The 8,991-nt window shown below is 39.0% G+C and overlaps 1 pseudogene; it reads left to right on the top strand.

Annotated features, from left to right (window-relative positions):
• The first annotated feature begins 1,217 nt into the window (after positions 1-1,217).
• On the top strand, positions 1,218-2,980 carry LOC123387922 (annotated as a pseudogene).
• The last annotated feature ends 6,011 nt before the right edge of the window (positions 2,981-8,991 follow it).

Below are 8,991 nucleotides of genomic sequence, written 5' to 3'. Positions count from 1 at the left end.
TTATTGATGCTTTGTCATTGAAATAAATTATATGCTCTAACATCTACTGCTTTTCACTTGTTTTGTTATGCATGCCCTGCACCAGATTAAAATATGTGCACTATCACAACACTGTAGTCAGATTTCAAAAAGAAAGAAAGGGAGGAAATAAGGAGGAAAAGGAAGAAGAAGGATGGAGGAAAAAAATCTGGCAAAAGTTGAATTCCAGTTAAGGGCAATTTATTTATTTTTTTTGCTAATGATACCATACCAATTTTCTAATGCATTCACATATCCATTGGTCATAAGCAATAACACTGAAACTCTTACCCGAGCCTCTGTTTAGTTTTGACACTACAATGTTGAATAGTCATTATTTAATATCTTCCTCCTGCATCAGATGATGAGAGTTAACACTTATATTACCATCAAGACCAAATGTGTAAAATCTGTCTCCTCCTCTATACTGTAAACTCCATGATGTCAGGGATCATATCTGCTTCCTGTATACACCAAGCATTTAGGACACAATGCCCTGTACATTTATTCATTCAACGAATATTTACTGAGAATCTTCTCTGCACTGGGAATTTGTAAGAAATATAAATTTTGTCAAATCAATTCAGGTAAAAAAAGAGAGTTTGGATGTTTTCTCTTCTTCATCCTGTGATGCTTCTTTGATTTCTTCTGCACCTCCATGCCATTCCTTCACCTGATCAGCTTTTTCTGACACTCTCCTCCCTCATAATCTGGAAGCACAGGAAGCCCAGAAATGGCTCTTCCAATCCCTACTCCGTAAGACTACCAGCTTAAGTAGCCACTACAACCTTCAGCCTCTCTTCTAATTTATGAGAAAAATATGGTAAAAACAGCCCACCATTTTCAAGTTATCAGACTAGCTCCCTGCAAGTTTAGTTCCTTCTCTCATTTAATCAGTTTTAGCCAGCAAGAAGACACATATTAGGATCAGAGTGTATATACACACAGAAGGGCCCACCATTAGGAGTCTTTCTCTTTAGATGAAGCTGTCTGTGTGTAGGGCAGAAAACCTAGATAAGTCTAGTTAAACTGTATTTTTAGTTAAGACAGTTTTGTTTTTACTATTTTGCCCCAAGGATTTGGCACACAGTAAGTATTTTTAAAAATATTTGTTGCAGGAAGGCAGTGCACATGTGAGTGTATGTGTTGCAGGAGAAGAGGGGAACCTGATGACTAGAATATTTGAATACCACAGTAGGATGGAGTGTAACCTCATAGAGACTAACATCTTGGAGTCATTCGAAGATCTAGGTAACAAGGGTCCATTGTTGGAAGATGGTGCTCTCTGTCTCAGGCACTCTCTGCTGGAGCCAGTTCCCCAAAGTTTACCAAACCATGCTTGGCTGGTGTCTGAATTAAGAGTATTCTATAAACTAGAGGAAAATGTGTAAACAACTAATGAGTGAAAATGAGAATTCCAGCTTGAAGTGAACGGGCTACTAGGGGAGATGAACTGTCCTTATCTTTCACTGACATCCGAGGATGTGACCATGTGCCTTCTCATTCAGAACTGCCTCTTTTTGCTCACACTCCTCATCTCAGAACTAGAAGCTGCCAGAATTCTCTGTACAAATACTCCTCAAAAAAGAAAAATACGTGGGCCTCCTGGGTGGCTCAGTGGGTTAAAGCCTCTGCCTTCGGCTCAGGTCCTGATCTCAGGACCCTGGGATTCTGCCCTGCTTCAGGATCTCTGCTCAGCAGGGAACCTGCTTCCTCCTCTCTCTCTGCCTGCCTCTCTGCCTACTTGTGATCTCTATCTGTCAAATAAATAAAAATCTTTTTAAAAGTAATTTAAAAAGAAAGAAAGAAAGCTCAGGAAGGAGGTAGTCATGAGGTCTTTCAAGAGTTGAAAGGCATATGTATTGCTCTAGGAATGTCCAATCCTCCAGCCAATATAACTATGTTCCAGTTCTTCAGTGGGATTGAAAAAAATTAAAGGAGACATTAGCAAAGGTTCCACTTAACCATGTGGAAAGCCTTTATTGAAGAAACCAATGAGACCAGCCCACTGGGAAAACAAAGAAGCAGTTAACCAGGCCATAGCTAATGAACATGAAGTTCTGAGAAAGCTGCTATTAAAAGGCTTAGATGTCACTGTCCAGTCTTTTGGTTGGTCTGACAGAGCTAAGAGTCAGACAGAAAAAATAGCAAAGGTTTACCAGCTGAAATGCTCAGTCCTATCTCCTAAAAGTATTATTTCTGTTCCCATGTTTTGGCTATAAGACAAGACTCATCAAAGATTTTAAGGACAAGCAGTAACTCTATAAAAGAAAAGACTGCCTTGGCCATCAATAAAATGTTGTTGGGTAGGGTGCCTGACAGAGGAGGTAGACCCAATGAAATTGGACCTCTACCTCCAGAGATGCCACCATGGCAGAAAAGGTAAGACGGCCCCCAACAACAAGCAGGAGGCCAACAAGGAGGAGAGGTGGTTATGAACATTCCTCATATGAAGGTCGAGGAGGTCATGAACAAAGAGGAGGGAGAGGTGGGTGCGGTGGCTATGACCATGATAGCTAGGGGGAGGGAGAGAAAATAAGCATCAAGGAGGCTGGACGGATGGAGAGAATGGAAAAGGAGGTGGTGGCTACCAAGATGGTGGTCATCGAGATTCGGGTTTCCAGCCAGGTGGCTATCATGGTGGTGGCTGCTGTGGTAGCTATCAAGGTGATGGTTATGGTGACTTCCAAACATCTACATACATAAAAAGTGGATACTGGGGTAGTGGATACCAGCAGGACAGTAGATACCAAGATGGTGGTCACCATGGTGACTGAGGCAGTGGTCGTGGAGGGAGAAGTGGTTGTAGAAGCCAAGGTGGATGTGGAGGCCAGAAAGAAGTTGGGGAGGAAGGGGGAGCCAGAATTATCACCAAGGGGCCCAATTTGAATAGCACTTCCAGCATGGAGGTTATCAGTGTAATCATTTTGGATTTGATCAGGGAAGACATTATCCTAGTTAAGGCTACAGACCCTTACATTGTGCTAGAGCCCAAGTAATAAAAACTTAGTTTCAGAATCTTGAGTCCAACATCAATTTTTAGTTAATATGAGACCATAGGTGGCAGGCAGATTCCTGCTTGGCATAAGTACTTGTAGGTCTTCATTGAATTCTGTTGTTTGTTTGTTTTTAAGGACTTACATAATGTAGTTTAAGAAACACATACAGCATCTCTCCTTTGTATGAAGAATTTTTAAAAAGTATTAAAATTGTCTTTAATTGACCAGTTGACTAATTCCCCAGTTAGAACATGCATGCATACTTTTGGGGGGGAAGAAATTACTTAAATTAATAGTTTTAGGAAGCAGTTTAGAATATGAGGATTCTCCTAGATTTTTTTTTTTTTTTTTTAGATTTACAACTAGGAAACCTTCCTCATATTATCAATCCACTTAAATGTATTTTCCTTAAAGTATTCCAATGCTTATTTTCCAAGCAGAGGTATGCCCTGATTGTCTTTTTTCCAGAGTTTATGCCACATTTGCATCATGATAGAACTTTTAGGTCAGTTCCTACGAAATGAGCTCTTCTGCAGATAGCACTTTCAGTAGCCTTATCCTTTTGATGGAATACTGAACCATATGCTCAACTCTGAAAACCTTAAATATGGCCCAAATCCATAAAGATTATAAAAGCAAATTAAGTTGTGAACCTATAGTACATGTAGGCATTTATATAGTACAGCAAATCAAACCGACCTGCATCCATTCAAAACATTCTTTCTTAAACCCTATTTTTACTTGAAATCTGTTAGAAGAAACAGCAAACTGAAATTGTTTTATGCATGAACTAATACCTCTGGCTCAGCAAACAGAAGGTAGCTTGCTTTTGGACAGACATTTTTTGTTTGTTTTATAATGGAAGAAAGTCACTGCAGCAAATAAAAGGACAGATTTTTGCTAGGCGCAGGAGGCCCTTGGTATTGCTGCGGAAAACAAAATCCTGGCTGAGTTACATTCTCCTTTACTGAAATCTACATGAAGCTTCTTGCTGGGTTTTTGCAGATCTAAACATTGTCAAGCTGTGGAAGAAAATGGCTGGTGTGTTTTGTGTAAAAGGTGAACAATAAAGTATCTATCTTTAAGCTCTCTCAAAAAAAATATATTGTTGAGAATGTCTGACTGGTTCAGTCCAAGGAGCATGTGCGTTTTGATCTCAGGTTCATGAATTTGAGCCCCACGTTGGGTAGAGATACTACTGAAAAATTAGTAAATAAATAAAAATAAACTTAAAAAATATTTGTTGAATAAATGCTAAGATGTAATATATTACAGTAGTCCTCCCTTATCTGCAGTTTTACTTTCTGTGGTTTCAGTTACCTGTGGTCAACTTCAGTTACCTGTGGTCAAGGAGCACCTGATCCTCCTTGTGACATCATCAGAAGGTCAATATCAGCCTAAGTCTGTCATAACACCTACACCATTCACCTCACTTTATCTCATCACCAGGTAATGTAGGCATTTTATCATCTCACATCATCACAAGAAGGGTAAGTATAGTATAGTAAGATATTTTGAGAAAGAGAAACCACCATTCACATAACTTTTATTACAGTATATTCTTATAATTGTTCTATTAGTTATTGTTGTTAACCCCTTACAGAGCCTAATTTCCAAATTAAACTTTATCACAGGTATGTATGCATAGATAATGTTATATATAGGGTTTGGTCCTGTCCACAGTTTCATATACCCACTGGGAGTCCTGGAGTGTGTCCCCTACAAATAAAGGAAGGACTACTGTATTTCATTTAAGAGTCATAATTTTATGGAATGAGAAATGAAAGTGGAGGGAGATAAAACAATAGTTGTTGAGGTTTTAGACTCTGGAAAGATACATAATACTCCCAGAACAAGTAGAATTAAAGCTGGAAATTTATATTTCACTTTCCTATTCAAGCATTGCTTTTTTTTTTTTTAGATTTTATTTATTTGACAGAGAGAGAGAGAGAGAGAGAGACCACAAGTAGACAGAGAGGCAGACAGAGAAAGAGGGGGAAGCAGGCTTCCCGCTGAGCAGAGAGCCCGATGTGGGGCTTGATCCCAGGACCCTGAGATCATGACTTGAGCCAAAGGCAGATGCTCAACCCACTGAGCCACCCAGGCATCCCTCAAACATTGCTTTTAAAATGAAAACTCATCAAATCAATCTTTTAAAGGGGCACCTGTGTGGCTCGTCAGTTAAGCAACTGCCTGCAGCTCACGTCATGATCTCAGGGTCCTGGGATCAAGTCCCACATCCAGCTCCCTGCTCAGTGGGGAATCTGCTTCTCCATCTGGCCCTCCCCCTGCTCGTGCTCTCTCTCTCAAATAAATAAATAGATAAATAAAATCTTTTTTAAAAAAAATCAATCTTTTAAAAATCAGTTAAAACAGAAAACAGAGAATATAATAGAATATAAAATATTTCTCAGAAACCCATCCATTAAAATGATCCTTGAGGATATGCCACATTCTAAAAATGCCACAATACTGTATTTTGTCCATTTCTGATTCCCTTTAGACCTTAAGTTATTTAGAATGAAGAGTTCTATTATTAATTTCAAGATTAATTAAGGAAACAAATACTCTCTAATAAACCTCCCCCTCAGAAAGTATGCTGTGAGGTGGAAAAGTCTGATGGCTAGACAAACATTACAGAAACCCAGGGGGTAGAGATGCCCTTTGCCTCAATGTTAGGAGCAAAAAATTATTTCTCTTTTTGTTCTTGTGGAAGGGCTGACCCCTCTAGTACCCAGAGAAACATTAGGCTTTCCCTCCCTTCACTTCAAATACATTGAATTTTGTAAAGGGGTTATAAAGCTAAGACCAAATATGATCACTGAAATTGGGAATCCAAGCATGCCAGTCATGACAGCATGTCGTGAGCACCTCTACCTGGGTGTTCCCCCCAGGAATACAGGTACTCTCAAGGTCTCTCTCTCTCACAAAGAGAGGCGGTCAAACTCAATCTGAGAATTTACCATCCGTGCACACCTCAACTTCAGAAGATACAATGATATTGATACATGAAGCAAAGCAGAATTTCTATGATACATTTTATTTAGGATGACTTGGCAGATTCAGAAGCTGTTCTTGAAAGACCACACCTATTTTCCAACTGCAATGTTTTGTATAGAATGCTAATGTTCAGGGGCACCTGGGTGGCTCAGTGGGTTAAGCCTCTGCCTTCAGCTCAGGTCATGATCTCGGGGTCCTGGGATTGAGTCCCGCATCGGGCTCTCTGCTTGGCAGGGAGCCTGCTTCCCTCTCTCTCTCTCTGCCTGCCTCTCCATCTACTTGTGATTTCTCTCTGTCAAATAAATAAATAAAATCTTTAAAAAAAAAAAAAAGAATGCTAATGTTCAGACTGTAGCTAAAGAAGGCTCTATGGCTTCTAGCTGAGGAGAGTATACTTGAATTGTGTGATATCTCCTTCAAACTGAAGTATTAGGGTTAGTTCACTTGTTAGCAACCACTGGACTTGGGCTCAAATATGACAAAAATAGAACTCACTAGAGAGGTCATCAGCTGCTTCCTCCAATCAGTTTCTGGATGCTGTGGACTCCAGCAGCAAAGGCATTTATTCTGCAAGAGTGTTCTGCCATCTTGAAAGCCTAGAAGCCTTGTCGGTCGTCACTCTGTGATCAGCTGCCAAAGTGATTGTCGGTGTGATCTTGAGAGTAGATGAGAAGTTACACTGAAAGGATATTTCAAGGTCTACTAATCCTTGTGCCTGGTGACATGAGAAGATCATCAGACCAGCTCAAGTACGGGAGGTATTTCTGCAAAGGGATAAGATTACAGTTAAGTGTCTCAAAGCTCCTACCTTTTTTATGAAGTACTGACTTTAGTTAGGGGTGAGTCACCAAATTGTAAGGATTATTTTTCTATTTTAGGACAATGACCTCAACTGTCACTCTGTAATTTCTCTTAGACCTTCTCTTCTTTGTTCTTGGCATTTCACTTACATTTCCAGAGTTGGTTTTTTTTTTTTTAATCATTTTCCTGTTATATGGAACACTTTCTTGATCTTTCACTATCCTTAAGCCTATTTAAAAAAATTTTTTTTTTTATTTAAATTCAATTTAGTTACATATCATGTACTATTAGTTTCAGGGGGTTATGCCTATTTATATAAGAAGTTCAGATTCCACATCTCCCCCAGGACTCCAAACATGTGAATCATCTCACTGGGAGAAATCACAGAAACCACTTTGTGTCACCAGTGAGCCACCTCCATTCCAGGCACCGGAAGTACCTACCTGTACTTCACAATGCCCTGTCCCTCAACAAGAACAAAAAGAAAAATAACTTGTCCCCAACGTGAAGCAACAGACATTTTTCTGTAACTTCTATCTAGCCATCAGCCTTTTCCACCGAGTTGGGGGATTGATTTTAAAAAAAAAAAAAAAAAGATGAAATAAACATGGATCCAGAAGACATTCCCAGAATCAAAGGAGACACCAATATGTAACAATTACACTATGATTCAATAAGTATTACAATAAAGGTATTTACAAGGTTCAGAAGAAACAGTGGATGATGTACTCTGGAAAAGAAGTTGATGTTTGAACTCGCTGTTGACAATATGATCAGCAGTTTGCAGGCCATAATATGAGAGAACATTCCATTCTAGAGGTAGGAAACAACATGAGAAAAGGCACAGAGGCTTCCAGTGAGCAACTGTTGAAATTGTTCTGGGTACTACAAGGACATTTGAAAATGTAAGCTTTCTATCTTTTACATCTGTGGTATATTCTATGCACAAATACAGTATAAAGTATATATAGTAAAGAACAGTCTTACATTAACTTGAAGATTGCTTTATGTTAAATCTACACGAGAAAGAGTTCTTTCCCATTTAATACAGAGATTCTCAGATCAGAGCTGGAGTACAGGCTGACACAACAATGTCCATTCTCATGACTGGAAGTTGTGATGTTACTATTCATAAAAAACCATGACAAACTCTTTTAAGATAATTTTATAAAAATCACAACAAATAGCCAAATCAACAACAAATAATAGCAACCACTTATTAAATCTCATCAATTTATATATATGTCCTCACTTACTTTAATCCTTACAACAGCCCTTTGAGGTAGACATTATCCCCATTCTACACTTACAGAAACAACCTCAGTCAAGTAATTCATCCTTAAGTGACAGAGCTGGGACTGGGATCCCAGATTTGTTTGATGCCATGGAATCATACCTCATACATACCCCTAAAATGCTAGCAGGAACCAGCAAATGCTCATTATGATTTAAACTTTGACTGTGGGACTATGCACATTTATGTAGCAGCATGGCACAGTACAAGGAGCACTAGATCTACTGAACCAAGAATCAAGATGAAAGAATTCTAGAAGAAATCACAAGATTTCTTCTATGTGACTTTGGGTTAATTGTTGTTGACTAGGTTAAAATAGGTAATTTCTAAAGCTTTATCCAGCTATAAAAAACTAAAATGCTCCATTATTACCGTCACTCTGTATTTTTGTTACAAGGGATTTAAAGCTGTGATAGTTTCTTCATGAAAAAATAGTCCCTATTGACCAATTTGGTTGTGCAGATTAAATGGGGGTAATGGGCATGAAAATGCCTAGTATCAACAGTGGCACAATGTAAGCACTCAGAAGTGTTTCCTGACTCTGAATCTGCAGGTAAATCCGTGCAAAGCACCTTTAAATGCTAGTGCATAAAAAAGTCCACATTTATATCTGAGAGATCAGAGACCATATAATGGTAAGTATGTAGTTTGGGGCCAGATTGATATTTAGCCACTACTTCCTTTCAATATGAGTTTGTGCAAGTTACTCACCTTCCCTGAGCCTGTTTCCACAGGAGTAACTTGGGGATAATCACCATGTAGGATGACTGAGAAGACTAAATGAGCAAAAAAGGATCCAATTGATAAAACTTCGCAGTGTCTGCTGCATTGCGAGCTATCAATAAATGTGAGCTCTTCTTAAGACTCTACTCTAACCAG

The sequence above is a fragment of the Mustela putorius genome, unplaced genomic scaffold, assembly GCF_011764305.1.
Source record: "Mustela putorius furo isolate JIRA1106 unplaced genomic scaffold, ASM1176430v1.1 tig00003867_pilon_pilon_pilon, whole genome shotgun sequence".
Taxonomy (NCBI): Eukaryota; Metazoa; Chordata; class Mammalia; order Carnivora; family Mustelidae; genus Mustela; species Mustela putorius.
Note: the sequence above shows the minus strand (reverse complement) of the source record. Positions and strands in the feature narration are given on the sequence as shown.